This window comes from Zea mays, chromosome 7, assembly GCF_902167145.1.
Source record: "Zea mays cultivar B73 chromosome 7, Zm-B73-REFERENCE-NAM-5.0, whole genome shotgun sequence".
Lineage (NCBI taxonomy): Eukaryota > Viridiplantae > Streptophyta > Magnoliopsida > Poales > Poaceae > Zea > Zea mays.
The window spans coordinates 24,799,327-24,815,184 of record NC_050102.1 but is presented as its reverse complement, the minus strand read 5'-3'; the positions used below and the strand labels follow the sequence as shown (position 1 = coordinate 24,815,184).

The 15,858-nt window shown below is 53.5% G+C and overlaps 1 long non-coding RNA gene across 10 annotated transcripts in view; it reads right to left on the bottom strand.

The window, feature by feature from the left end:
* Window positions 1-323: 323 nt before the first annotated feature.
* LOC103632158 (uncharacterized) overlaps window positions 324-15,858 on the bottom strand; it is a 29,561-nt gene continuing 14,026 nt past the window's right edge. For 9 of the 10 annotated variants that reach the window (XR_002748873.2, XR_002748870.2, XR_002748869.2 and 6 more), the window contains one exon: window positions 458-600. This is a non-coding gene — a long non-coding RNA (uncharacterized lncRNA). Of the gene's footprint in view, window positions 601-15,858 lie in introns of all 10 variants that reach the window. The other variant, XR_555713.4, reaches the window with a different exon arrangement.

Sequence of the window (15,858 nt, the reverse complement as noted above, 5' to 3'; positions counted from 1 at the left end):
AGCGTGTCTTCTTCACCCGATGAGAGCCTAGTTGTGGCACCGCGCAGCATCGCGGTGGACCCACGCTGGCGAACAGTGAATCCGGCCCATCAGCCACTATTCCCCGACCCGAATGTGCTATGCTAGGACAGGAACAAGGTGGACTCGCCTATGGATTCCTCACGTCGATCATGTAGTGCAGCCACCCCACATCGACGATCTGTGGCCCAATGGTGTAGGATACTCCGACGACAAATTCGCTCCTCAAGGCGCGATAATGTCACACCCGGTTTTAGAAGGCAAATCGAATGCGAACCATGTACGTGTCAGGATCAGAAATTCACGTACACATCGATTACATAATTGGACATCATCACACATGCTCAAATAATAACGTAAAGAGTTATTAATTTGATTACATCACGATGTCCGAGACATCCACATAGTCTTAAACATAGATCAAAGTGTGAATACGAAACGTAGTAAGATAAGGCCTTCACATGCAGCCGACTGGGGGTTTGCCGCTAACCCACACCTAGAACTCATCGTAGTCTTGAAACTCCTGCAAGTCCTCCATTATGCCTTCCTCTTCTCTTGAGCAGGGGTTGCAATGTGAACAGCCTGGTGTTTTAAAGTAAGGGTGAGTACACATCAACGTACTCAACAAATGTCACGTTTGACTAAAGTGGACTAGTTGTATATGGGGTGAAGCTCAAAGCGGTTGCTTTTAGTTAGTTAGATAATTATTACTAGTAGAGAGCCAAGTTTTAGCACTAATCCCATGTTATTAACCCAAAGGTACTCCCTCCAAAAGGAGAATACTAGAATCTATAGTCATAATCATCACCATTAAAATCATCACTATTAGAACCATTATCCTCATCATCATCTGTAATCATAGGATCTCTAATCAAGGAGCTCCCAAGGTTGCTCATAACCGTGAGCATGGCTGATATACCAGCTTCTAACCCTCTGCATAGGTCACACACTTTACCCATGAGTCGTGATTCCCTCTCTAGCCCAAGTTTGCAAGAACCTTGTTCACTCCCGAGGTTAGCGCCTAGGCATTCACTACAAAGCCTTTACAAAGATTCCTCGAAGATGTAGCCGCCCGTTAGATTTCCTAAATGCACCTACTCCTCCCCAAGGGGAAAACCACCCTCGGAAAAGCAAGCTGCGTACATCGAGCCCCATTGACGGCACGACGACGAAGCAAACTACATCTCAGTTCCTCTAATTAATTAGCTAAGGGTGTCCCATTCCACCCTCATGGTTGTACTGTTATCCTAGGTGGTCATCCAACGAACAAGTCCTTACAGAGAGGTACTCGAGAAATAGCTCGATCCCCCTTAAATATCACAATACCATAATCATATTCGAAAGTAAACATCGCATCATAAATAATCTCATCATGTTCATTGATTAGAGTAGAGCGCTAGCATAAAGCTAATACAGAAATAATCCAACCCAAATAGGTAATCAAGGACAAGATAAATAAAAGACTAGTACATCCTCAGGTAATAATTGTGTATATGCGGGGAGATGAATTATAAAATGAGTAGGACATTGATAGGCCAGAGGACAGTTGCCTTCACTAACCAGTTGCTGTTTAGGGTCTTCTCCTGCAACTTTCTCAGACTCCGCAAATAGACCGTTATTTATACAAGTGCAAACATACATTCACATCTTGAACCAGAAAAGGAAATAGTACACCATACAAGAAAACAAATACATTAATATACACACGATATAGAGCTCGCATTTATGACTGTGCGAGAAATGAACAGGGATAGCCAATACTACGATCGAGGACTTCTCGCGTTTACGCTAAGCGAATATGAACCGAAATATTTAATCAGACGTAATTATATTGGTGGATATTTATTAAAGGTACAAATAAAGTTATTACCTGATCTCAGTCAATTCGATATTCGAATAGTCGTCGTTTTAAATGCGTAGTTAATTAACATGAGCGATTCTAGATGAAGGGGTTTACTAATGCGTGACGAAACACGCAACGCACGAGGGCGATGTGCACGCTGCGTGCGATATAGCGCGCACGACGACGTGGACGGACAACACGCTCGACGCGCGTGAACGACACGTAAACAAACGAAAGACGCAATGGCAGGGCTACACATACGCAGGGGGTAGACGGGGTCGTCTAGGAGGGTAGACTGAGGGTACACGGACGTCGTCGCCATCCCGACGACCCGCGAACCACATGCATGACTCGCAAGAACTACTAACTTGACGACACATTTATATTGAACGAATATATAAAACTAACAAGTATTCGAGATGGTATAGTCATACTCGCACATACTCATAAAGCGTAAATTCAAATTATAAATTAGCCTATGCTAGATCACTATCTTAATAATTATCACTACCGGAATCCGGCCCTTTGCCGAGTGCCGGCGGCTTTGCCGAGTGCTTTTTATCGGGCACTCGGCAAAGCCGACTTTGCCGAGTGCCGCCCTCGGCAGAGTCCTGCGCTCGGTAAAGCGATTGTTTACCGAGCGCCGGGCACTCGGCATCGCCAAGCACTCGGCAAAGACTGTTGTGCCGAGGGTCAAGCACTCGGCAAACATGGCTCTCGGCAAAGGGCCGTTAGCGGCCGTCTACCACTGACGGCCGTCAGTCTTTGCCGAGTGTCAAATATCTAGCACTCGGCAAAGACAGTCTTTGCCGAGTGTCCTATGTAGACACTCGGCAAAGCATATTTTTATTTTTTTATTTGGGTCACGAAACTTTTTATGGTATGTTCCTACACTATGTATACCTACATATACCATTTTGGGACCATTATAACAATGTTTTCTATAGCTAGTACATTTAGTTTGTGTATTTGAATTTCTTCGGAAAATTCAAATTTGAACTGCAAGTCACTCGAAACTTGGAAGACCGTGCATGCAAAAATGATATCCATGCTACTTAGCACAAGTTACGACCGATTTCAGGAGCGGACCGGAAACGTCGAGCACCATGCTCACTCAACATGACCGTAAACTTGCCATCCAGATGTTTAAAAATTGTATAAAACAGAAAAAAAGTCAGCAAATCATGAAACTTGTACATGTGTCATGATATCATTTGTAGAGGCTGTGATAAAAAATTGAAAAAGTTTCGAGAAAGGTGTAACGCACTATGTGTACAAACCTAAGAGATCCACATTGAAACTCTATGATTTCATGTGTGGTTCTCTTAGGTTTCTACACATAATGTCTCACAACTTTCTCCAAACATTCTAATTTTTTTATCACAGACTCTACATATGATATCATGACACGTGCACAAGTTTCATGATTTTCTGACTTTTTTTCTGTTTTATACAATTTTTAAACACGTGGATGACAAGTTCACGACCATGTTTAGTGAGCATGGTGCTCGAAGTTTCCGGTCCGCTCCTGAAATCGGTCGTAACTTGTGCTAAGTAGCATGGATATCATTTTTGCATGCACAGTTTTGCAAGTTTCGAGTGACCTGCAGTTCAAATCTGATTTTCCGAAGAAATTCAAATAAACGAACTAAATGTACTAGCTATAGAAAACATTGTTATAATTGTCCCAAAATGGTACATGTAGGTCTACATAGTGTAGGAACATACCACAAAAAGTTTGGTGACCAAAATAAAAAAAATAAAAATATGCTTTGCCGAGTGTCTACATAGGACACTCGGCAAAGACTGTCTTTGCCGAGTGCTAGATATTTGACACTCGGCAAAGACTAGTAAAAGATTCTTTGCCGAGTGCCGTCCAGCTGACACTCGGCAAAGGACTCTTTGCCGAGTGTCCGCGATCTGGCGCTCGGCAAAGAATATTTTAATATTTTTAAAAAATCTTTGCCGAGTGCCCGCGATCTGGCACTCGGCAAAGAATATTTTAATATTTTTAAAAAATCTTTGCCGAGTGCCCGTGATCTGGCACTCGGCAAAGCCGTTGAATAATAAACCAGTCGTCTTCCTCTCTTCTTCTCTTCCTCACACTCTCTCTGTTTGTTTTTACCGCGCGCCGCCGGCCACGCGCGCCGCCAGCCCGCGCGCCCCGCCGTCCCACGCGCCGCCCCCACATGCGCCGCCCCTGCGACCTCCGCCGCCGGCCACGCCATCGCTCCGGCCCGGCCATCCTCCCCGCTCCGGCCATCTCCGTCATCCCCCCGCTCCGGCCATCTCCGCCAACCACCGTCACTCCGGCTAAGGTATAAGATAATTTTTATATGAAATTGTTATACGATCTTGAAAATGTTATATGAAATTGTTATACGATCTATTAATTTGTTATATGAAATTGTTAGGTTTGAAATTGTTATATGAAATTGTTAGGTTTGAAATTGTTATTTGAAATATCCCGCTATGGTTATATGAAATTGTTAGGTTTGATATTAAGTGAGTTTAGTTGCCGCCGTCGTCTCACTCTCACTCACTCACAGACCCGCTCGCTCGCCGTCGTCGCGCCCACCGTCGTCTCACTCTCAGTCACTCACCCGCTCACTCTCTCTCACTTAGATGTGACTTGCATTCATCGTGTCGTTTGTATATGTGCGTGTCAGCCATCGTGCTGTTAGATCTATTTGCAGGTTTTGAAAACCTCCCCATACAGGGGAAGTGCTGCCGATTTTTTTTGACATGCTTGTTTATTTTTTATAGAGAAGATACTTGTCTTCCTAGCCACTGCGGGTCTGCCTGCACCGCGTCGCGTCGCCACTGCACGAATGGGGGGGCCCGTGCAGGGACGTTGGTGCTATCCAATTGAGAGATGTCTAAAGACTATCCGAAAGAAATGTAGAAATAAATGCAAAATCGAGGCTTCCATTGCAGAGGCATACATACTGGAGGAGGTGTCAAACTTCACAACAACTTACTATGGTGACAAACTGCCTAGCGTGCATAATCCACCCCCTCGTTACAATGATGGCGACAATGAATCGAACCTCAGCATTTTTCGAGGGCAACTCGGAAGCGCAAGTGGTTCGACCACCAAGACCCTGAGACATGAAGAGTGGCGCCATATCATGCTATATGTATTGACCAACCTTGAAGAGGTGACGCCATACATGGAGCAATTTCTTCATGAATTCTGGCGTCCATCAAGGGACCCAACTCCACAGGAATATGATACCCTTCTTCGAAAGGGTGCGGGAAATGGATTGCCCGATTTCATTTCCTGGTTTAAACGTAAGGTATGTGCTTAGTTTGTCATTTGAAGTTGCTCTTACGTGCGAATAATATAACAATCTAGCGTGTTTGAACTTGCAGGGCCAAAGAGAGCCGTCTATGAGTGCCGAGTTGAGACAAGTAGCCAATGGCTTTGCCTATAGGGTCAGGAAATTTTCTGGGTATGACGTTAATGGATACCGTTTTCGCACAACAAGCTACGACCAAAGTCGGCCCAATCGAAAAACCACGTGTTCTGGAGTCTTTACGCCCGGGCTTGACGAGGTCGAGTATTATGGAAGAATTGAAGAAATATATGAACTCAATTTTTATGGTTCCAAACCTCTTACTCCAGTGATATTCAAATGTCATTGGTTTGACCCTGAAGTTACGAGACAGACACATTCTAATCTTGGGCTAGTCGAAATTCGACAGGATTCCACCTTACCAGGAGACGATGTCTATATTGTGGCCCAACAGGCCACACAAGTGTATTATCTTCCATATGCGTGCCAAACGAAACAACATCTTAAGGGTTGGGATGTTGTGTATAAGGTATCACCGCACGCTAAATTACCTGTTCCAAACGATGAAGATTATAACTTAGACCCGGACACATATGACGGCGAGTTCTTCCAAGAAGATGGGCTCGAAGGGCGATTTGAGATAGACTTAACCGAAGCGATCGGAATGGAAGTAGATATTGAAATGGTTGTTGATGACGAGGATGATGAGGTGCAAAATGAGAATGACTTAGAAATACTTGAAGGCAATGCCAATGACGAAATTGCGCCTTCAGATGGTGTTGACTATGAAATGGTTGATAGTGATGATGACACTTATGATCCGGCTAACCCGGACACATATGAAGATTATTTTTAATCGATGTAATGCTATATTTCATTTATTTTGCATATGTTTCTAAATACATATTTTTTATATCTATGCTTAATTGTTTACTCTTAATTGCAGGTTGTTGGACAAAGATGGTGGGCGGTGGGACGAGGACGAGGAGGGGGAGGGGGGAGGGGGAGGAGGAGCACCCGTAGGACGGAGGAGGAGGCGCAGCAGGACGACGCCGTACAGCAGCAGGTGGAGCAGCAAGCCGCTGTCGATGCGGCACAGCAGGACGACGACGATGCGGCGCAGCATGACGACGACGACGACGACGCCGCCGCTCAGCAGGACGTCTCAGGTTCCGGCTCCTCAGGTTCGAGGAGTATCTACCTGCGAGGTCCAGCGAGTCTCCCTAAGCGACCCATACTTCGTGACAGACGTCCGCTGATACGACCCGATGGAGAGAGGTAGGTAACTTTAGATGTTCTTGCTGCTTTTTCATATTATATGTTCAAATTAATAATAGAAACTAATACTTCATCTTAATCACTTGGACATGTCTTGGATGATTTTGGAGACTGCAGGGGGTCACGGCCGCAACCCAAATGGCATCCTCAGCCTTCTATGCAGGGAACACTTCCCTGGACTTGTCGAGTACGCCGGAGTGACGAGCCCAGCATACACCTTTGACCACTACGCCGTCGCCCCCGATGCAGTAGATCGGGACGGTAGACAATTCAACAACAAGGCGGAGCGGGTGAAGCAAGAGCTGTGGGTAAGTCTTCCTCGCACTATATTGTTTAATAAGTCGCATTTGTTGCATATTCTTGAAATAATGTATGGATACATCGTCTTTGTATGTAGGATTTCTTCAGATGCGATGCTGGATACGAGGCCAGGGCGGATGTGGTGTCTACTACGTGCTGTAAGAAGCTCGTCGTGGACATGCACTACGAGGCGCGCATCCAGGCCATCGTCACTTACCACGGCTCCGTCCTTGGGGAGAAGGTGAACAAGAAGGACGCCCGAACCATGTCGTTGACTCCGGACCAGTATTTGCAGGTAAATACAAAACTTTATTATTGGTACTAAATATGCTTATGTTTATCTTCTGATATGCGGTGTACTTATATTTTTTTAGATGATTCCTCATTGGTGCGCCGCGCATCCTGAGTGCTGGGAGAAGATGGTGCAGAGGTGGTGCTCGGCTGAGTGGGACGAGGCGCACAACGCTAGCCGGGAACGGCGTTTGCTGATGCAAGGTCCCTCCCACCATCAAGGCAGCCGCAGCCTGGGCAAATACGCGGAAGCATGGGTACGCGCTCTTTTTTATTTAGGTATATAACTTTCGATTAGACATGATTTCTAACCATATCGTTGGTTTTCTCGCAGTCGGCGGCACATGGTGGCGCGCCTTGCTCCACGTTCTCGGCATATGCCATGGCCCACAAGGGGAAGGCGACGTCCGACGTCACCTACAACCCGGATGACGGGCCCGAGGCGTACACCAACCCCGCCATCCACAGCCGACTCAGTGAGTACACCGCCATGGCCAAGGAGGTCCATGGGCCAGATTACGATCCGAGGACCGAGGACATCGACGGAGATGTCCTCATGAGGGTCGGAGGAGGCAAGAGGCATGGACGGTACTGGATTGCCGACGGGGCAATCGACTCGTCCTCCACTCCCACTCTCTCTCAGGTGCGAGCAAGGAGCACGAGCGCGAGCCCAGCCATACGACCTCGGCAGGACACCTCACAGCATCGTATCCAGCAACTCCAGGTTATTCATTATCTATTCATCGTTCATTGATTTTTATATATCTTCTCTTTGCATTATCGTAACATTAGGGCGAAATATTACAGACTCAGCTAGATGATGAGAGGAGGCAACGTGAGGAGCTGGAGAAGAGGATGGCGGAGATGTTCGCGTACATGCAGAGCCTTGGCGCCGCACAGGGTCATGCTCCACCACCTCCGTTGTTCCCTGCAGCTGACCCTACAGAGTTCACTACTCCTGTGAGTATCAAAATTTTAGTACTGCATGATATTTATTCATATGTTCTCACACATACAATCTCTTCTCTGTGCAGGGTCAATCGGCGGCGTCGAACAACCCTCATGCTTCGTCCAGCCCTTCGCCGAACCAGTCCAGATGCCCACCTCGTTGATGATCTGTTTTGTGATGATCCAGACTTACCTTTATGAGTAGTTAGACTTTATCTTGTGAGATACTTGGTGATGTTAGTGATGATGCAGACTTATATCTGTTTTGTGATGATCCTTACTTATATTTGTGAGACTTTAGTGAGACTTTGTGATATATATGGTGTTGATGATAAATGTGTTCATTCTGTGATGTGATTGATATATAATGTGATGTGAATGATATATATCTTTTGTTTGTTTGGATGGAACAACAAAAGCAAATAGAAAAGGGACATTCTGGTCACTTTGCCGAGTGTAACACTCGGCAAAGGGTCGCTTTGCCGAGTGCCATGACCATGGCACTCGGCAAAGAAGGTAACCTGGGAACCGGTAAAGCCATCTTTGCCGAGTGCTGACCATGGCACTCGGCAAAGAAGGTAACCTGGGAACCGGCAAAGACATCTTTGCCGAGTGCTGATGCCAAGGCACTCGGCAAAGATACTGGCAAAGGGGCCCACTGGAGGGTTCTTTGCCGAGTGCCAGTGCACCAGACACTCGGCAAAGAAGATGTCTTTACCGAGTGTCTACTAGAGCCCTCGGCATAGGGACTGGCGGTGGGGCCCACTGGACCAGTCTTTGCCGAGGGCCTCACACTCGGCAAAATTGGCCTCTTTGCCGAGTGCCACAGAACGCACTCGGCAAAGGATCCGTCACCGTCACTTGGCGCCGTAACGGTGACTTTTCTTTGCCGAGCGCCAAATGGCACTCGGCAAAGTCTTTGCTGAGTGCCCGACAAAAAGTACTCGGCAAAGAGGCTGTTGCCGATGTACAGTTCGCCGAGCGTTCTTTGCCGAGTGTGACACTCGGCAAAGCCTTTGCCGAGTGTACAATAGCCTTTGCCGTGTGTCTGAGACACACGGCAAAGGCGCTGATTCCGGTAGTGTATTGGATCAACAACTAATCAATTTATCAAAGAAAGCTTGCGCTCTGATAAGCTAATATTATTAATATATGAATGATATTATCACAAACCTATCGTGACAGGAGCAGACCGAAACAGATTAATGATGCGAAAAGAAGTATGCCATTAACGGACCAGGAGCTATTCGTAAATAACCGTAGACTCCGGGGACTAGCAAATGAGATCATCAAGGCTCAGAAACAACCTAAATTATTTACGTGGTTCATCGGGGTTCCTTTTGCAAAGACTAAAATAAAAAGAAACGGACTCCTTCCTCCCCTAGGCGAGTTGACCAGAGGGGGGAGGGGTCTCGGCCGCGCGAGCACCACGCTGGGGACCCGGCTGCCTGCGCCAGGGCCGTTGTGCTAGGGCTAGGGCAACTACGCGCCCACGCTGGGCCGCCGCGCGCCAGGCAGCCGCTGTGCGCACGTAGAATTTCCTTCCTGGCACGTGGGACCGGTGTTGGCAGTCGCATTGTCACGCGTCGCATGCCTGGAATTCCCTTCCTGTCACTTACCTTGGGGGCCAACCGTGTCAGTCGTCTCCTCGCCCGCAACAGACCATGCGCCGACCATGGCATAGATCGCCGTGACAGCTGGGTGCGGGCTAGTGCAACAACCTCAACCACCTGGATCCCCCCTTCCGTTGGGTATATAACCCTCCCCGGGATTCATCTGCGCAACCCAAGTGCGGCCATCGCCATACCACCGTGCAAAGGATACCATCTTCGCCGCCATCGACGACAAGGGTCTACGACCACGCCACACCCACCTAGGGTGGTCTTAGAGACTTCGTAGTACTCCCCGTGCGTGCTCTTGCTCTATCTAGGCGGCATTGTCCATCGGTGTGCAGCGAATTTCTCACCAAAGCTCGCCCACCGCCGCGGAGCCGCACCACGCCGTGGCTGGGAGCCTCTGCGCCATAATCGCTAATCGTTGGTAAGAAGTCCTTCATGTTATTCGCCTTGCCTTACTCTTCGTGTGGCACCCATTAGTTCTTGGATTAGGGCCTCTGTGCGTCGAGCATGGCCACACCGGCGTACTGCGCCGCCGTGGGGCTGGTCTACGCCACCGCTCGGTTGGTTGGAGGTGAGAGAAGGAGCATTGATCGATGATCTAATGTTGTGCGGTGCAGATCAGATCTTAGGCAACGGTTCAGGATGTTCAATCCTGACCGTTGATTGAATAGTGGGCGACCGAGGGAGTGTCTAGGCACATTAAAATCTGGACTATTGATCGTTTGTTGTGCGGCCCTAGTGCATACCGATTCATGGATGGTGATATCTAATCCTGGCCCCAGAACTTGGATTGTGCGGCTTGGTGTCGGGGAGCATAATTAGGGGTACCCTCAAGACGCCTAATTCTCAGCTGGTAACCCCCATCAGCATAAAGCTGCAAAGGCCTGATGGGCACGATTAAGTCAGGGATCAGTCCACACGAGTGACTCGATCGCGCTTCACCCGAGCCTAGCCTCGGCCGAAGGCAGCCGACCTCGAGAGACTTCCGTCTCGCCCGAGGCCCCCTTTTTATGGCGGACACATCACCGGCTTGCCCAAGGCCTTGGCTTCGCTCAGAAGCAACCTTGACTAAATCACCACACCGACTGACCAAATTGCAGGGGCATTTAACGCAAAGGTGGCCTGACACCTCTATCCTGACACGCGCCCCCGGCAGAGCCGAGGTGACCGCCGTCACTCCACCGCTCCACTGGCCAGTCTGACAGAAGGACAGCGCCGCCTGCGCCACTCCGACTGCAGTGCCACTCGACAGAGTGAGTCTGACAGGCAATTAGGCCTTGCCAAAGGCGCCACGGCGAACTCCGCTCCGCCCGACCCCAGGGCTCGGACTCGGGCTAAGACCCGGAAGACGGCGAACTCCGCTCCGCCCGACCCCAGGGCTCGGACTCGGGCTAAGACCCGGAAGACGGCGAACTCCGCTCCGCCCGACCCCAGGGCTCGGACTCGGGCTAAGACCCGGAAGACGGCGAACTCCGCTCCGCCCGACCCCAGGGCTCGGACTCGGGCTAAGACCCGGAAGACGGCGAACTCCGCTCCGCCCGACCCCAGGGCTCGGACTCGGGCTAGGACCCGGAAGACGGCGAACTCCGCTCCGCCCGACCCCAGGGCTCGGACTCGGGCTAAGACCCGGAAGACGGCGAACTCCGCTCCGCCCGACCCCAGGGCTCGGACTCAGGCTAAGACCCGGAAGACGACGAAACTCCGCCTCGCCCGACCCCAGGGCTCGGACTCCGCCCTGGCCTCGGCCGGACGACTTCCGCCTCGCCCGACCCCCTGGCTCGGGCTCGGCCACGGCAACTGAAGGCAAGACTCAACCTCGGCTTCGGAGGAAACCCCACGTCGCCCTGCCTAGAGCACAGACCGCCACGTCAACAGGAAACGTCATCATCACCCTACCCCGAATCGACTCGGGTCACGGAGAACAAGACCGACGTCTCGTCCGGCCAGCTCCGCCAGAGGGGCAATGATGGCGCTCCACGAGCTCTATGACGACGGCGGCCCCCAGCTCTCTTACGGCAGCAGGACAACGTCAGCAGGGATTCGACCGCTCCAACAGCTGTCCCTCCATCAGGCTCCGTCGCACCTCCGATAGCCACGACATCACGCCAGCAGGATGCCCAGATCTCTCCGGCTGCCACATCGGCATGTACCTAGGGCACTAGCTCTCCCTCCGCTAGACACGTAGCACTCTGCTACATCCCCATTGTACACCTGGATCCTCTCCTTACAACTATAAAAGGAAGGACCAGGGCCTTCTCAGAGAGGGTTGGCCGCGCGGGACCGAGGACGGGACAGGCGCTCTCTTGGGGCCGCTCGCTTCCCTCACCCGCGTGGACGCTTGTAACCCCCCTACTGCAAGCGCACCTGACCTGGGCGCGGGACGAACACGAAGGCCGCGGGACTTCCACCTCTCTCACGCTCGGCTCCGGCCGCCTCGCCTCTCCCCCCTCCGCGCTCGCCCACGCGCTCGACCCATCTGGGCTGGGGCACGCAGCACACTCACTCGTCGGCTTAGGGACCCCCCTGTCTCGAAACGCCGACAGTTGGCGCGCCAGGTAGGGGCCTGCTGCGTGCTGACGAATAGCTCCCCGTCAAGCTCCAGATGGGCAGTTTCCAGCAACCTCTCCGGCCCGGGACGATGCTTCGTTTCGGGGCTCTCGAGTTCATGTCCTTCGACGGCAGCTACGACATGATACTTCTTCCACCGCCGAGCGACCACGACAATGGCGGCCGACAACCCGCCCGCCGGCGGCGGAATCGACGACGTCTACCCCGCGTGGTGGAAAAGCAACATTCGGGCTCGCTCCGTTCTCTCCCCCGCCAACGGAGGAGGAGGCGGGACCGTCAAGGCCAGACGGGAGGCCGCGCTTCGCCGGCCGTCGAGCGAATCGACGCCCCCGACGCCCCGACGGAAGGCACGCCGGACATCGACCTCGCGTTCAAGACGGAGGCAAGCGCCGTCCCCCCGCGGCACGACGACCCCGAGCAAGAAGACGACGCCGGCGCGCTCGCGGAAAGCCTGCAGGACGTCGCCCTCGAACCAGAAATGACGGCGCAACCAGTCCCCGATGTGACTACGTCGCTCCTCGTCGACCAAAAGGTAACGACTAACTCCCATCTTGCGTCATTTCGACTCGGCCTCAACCCGCCAAACGACCTCGTTTTGGCGGGCGCCCTCATTGAGGCGAGTGCAACCCCACTGAGGTTCTGTATGCAATCGCCTTGGGACCGACTGACGGACGTCTCGACCTACGGGCCCTCTGGGTCCGAGGAAGATGACGACCCCAGCATCGGTTGGGATTTCTCCGGACTTGGCAACCCCAGTGCCGTGCGGGACTTCATGGCCGCATGTGACTACTGTCTGTCCGACTGTTCCGATGCAAGCCGCAGCCTTGGCGACGAGAGCTGCGGCCCAAGCCGCGAATGTTTCCACATCGAGCTAGGGAATCCCACCGAAGGCAACCATCTTGGCATGCCGGAGGATGGTGATCTCCCTAGGCCGGTGCCTCGCGCCGACATCCCACGGGAGCTAGCTGTGGTCCCCGCTCCGGCGGGGGGTTACGACCCACAACTCGAGCAAGTCCGCGAGGCGCAGGCCAGGCTCAACGAGGGAACGGGAGCGCTTGAGCCGATCCGTCGGGACGTCGGACAGGCATGGGTGGGCCAACCCCTGGCCGGAGAAATACGTCATCTGCCCCAAGGTTTCCAGCACCGCGTCGCCAACGACGTCAGGATCAGGCCGCCGCCCGCATCCAGCGGGGTCGGTCAGAACCTGGCAACCGCAGCAATGCTCATTCGCGCGATGCCGGAGCCGTCAACCACCGAGGGTCGGCGGATCCAGGGAGAACTCAAGAATCTCCTGGAAGGCGCCGCGGCCCGGCGGGCCGAGAGCACTGCATCCCGAAGGCAAGGATATCCCTCGGAACCTCATGCCGCGACTTCCCGATTCATGCGGGAAGCCTCGGTCTACACCGGGCGCACGCGCAACACCGCGCCTGCGGCCCCGGGCCACCTCGGCAACGAGCACCATCGACGCGACCGTCGGGCTCACCTCGACGAAAGGGTGCGCCGAGGCTATCACCCCAGGCGTGGGGGACGTTACGACAGCGGGGAGGATCGGAGTCCTTCGCCCGAACCACCCGGTCCGCAGGCTTTCAGTCGGGCCATTCGACGGGCGCCATTCCCGACCCGGTTCCGACCCCCGACTACTATCGTAAAGTACTCGGGGGAAACGAGACCGGAGCTGTGGCTCGCGGACTACCGCCTTGCCTGCCAACTGGGTGGAACGGACGACGACAACCTCATCATCCGCAACCTCCCCCTGTTCCTCTCCGACACTGCTCGTGCCTGGTTGGAGCACCTGCCTCCGGGGCAGATTTCCAACTGGGACGACTTGGTCCAAGCCTTCGCTGGCAATTTCCAGGGCACATATGTGCGCCCCGGGAATTCCTGGGACCTTCGAAGCTGCCGGCAACAGCCGGGGGAGTCGCTCCGGGACTACATCCAGCGATTCTCGAAGCAGTGCACCGAGCTGCCCAACATCACCGACTCGGATGTCATCGGCGCGTTCCTCGCCGGCACCACTTGCCGCGACCTGGTGAGCAAGCTGGGTCGCAAAACCCCCACCAGGGCGAGCGAGCTGATGGACGTCGCCACCAAGTTCGCCTCCGGCCAGGAGGCGGTCGAGGCTATCTTCCGAAAGGACAAGCAGCCCCAGGGCCGCCCGTCGGAAGAAGCTCCCGAGACGTCTGCTCCGCGCGGCGCCAAGAAGAAAGGCAAGAAGAAGTCGCAATCGAAACGCGACGCCGCCGACGCGGACCTTGTCGCCGCCGCCGAGTATAAGAACCCTCGGAAGCCCCCCGGAGGTGCAAACCTCTTCGACAAGATGCTCAAGGAGTCGTGCCCCTACCATCAGGGGCCCGTCAAGCACACCCTCGAGGAGTGTGTTATGCTTCGGCGTCATTTCCACAGGGCCGGGCCACCCGCCGAGGGTGGCAGGGCCCACGACGACGACAAGAACGAAGATCACCAAGCAGGAGAATTCCCCGAGGTCCGCGACTGCTTCATGATCTACGGAGGGCATGCGGCGAATGCCTCGGCTCGGCACCGCAAGCAAGAGCGCCGGGAGGTCTGCTCGTTGAAGGTGGCGGCGCCAGTCTACCTAGACTGGTCCGACAAGCCCATCACTTTCGACCGAGCCGACCACCCCGACCATGTGCCGAGCCCGGGGAAATACCCGCTCGTCGTCGACCCCGTTGTCGGCGATGTCAGGCTCACCAAGGTCCTGATGGACGGGGGCAGCTGCCTCAACATCATCTACGCCGAGACCCTCAAGCTCCTGCGCGTCGATCCGTCCACCGTCCGAGCAGGCGCTGCGCCCTTCCACGGGATCATCCCTGGGAAGCGCGTCCAGCCCCTCGGGCGACTCGACCTCCCAGTCTGCTTCGGGACACCCTCCAACTTCCGAAGGGAGACCCTGACGTTCGAAGTGGTCGGGTTCCGAGGAACCTACCACGCCGTGTTAGGGAGGCCAAGCTACGCGAAGTTCATGGCCGTCCCCAACTACGCCTACCTGAAGCTCAAGATGCCGGGCCCCAACGGGGTCATCACCGTCGGCCCCACGTACAAACACGCGTTCGAATGCGACGTGGAGTGCGTGGAGTACGCCGAGGCCCTCGCCGGGTCCGAGGCCCTCATCGCCGACCTGGAGAACCTCTCCAAGGAGGTCCCAGACGTGAAGCGCCATGCCGGCAACTTCGAGCCAGCGGAGACGGTCAAGGCCGTCCCCCTCGACCCCAGCGGCGACACCACCAAGCAGATCCGGATCGGTTCCGGGCTCGACCCCAAGTAGGAAGCAGTGCTCGTCGACTTTCTCCGCGCAAACGCCGACGTCTTTGCGTGGAGTCCCTCGGACATGCCCGGCATACCGAGGGATGTCGCCGAGCACTCGCTGGATATTCGGGCCGGAGCCCGACCCGTCAGACAGCCTCTGCGCCGGTTCGACGAGGAGAAGCGCAGAGCGATTGGCGAAGAGATCCACAAGCTAATGGCGGCAGGGTTCATCAAAGAGGTATTCCATCCCGAATGGCTTGCCAACCCTGTGCTTGTGAGGAAGAAAGGGGGGAAATGGCGGATGTGTGTAGACTACACTGGTCTCAACAAAGCATGTCCGAAGGTTCCCTACCCTCTGCCTCGCATCGACCAAATCGTGGATTCCACTGCTGGGTGCGAAACCCTGTCCTTCCTCGATGCCTACTCGGGG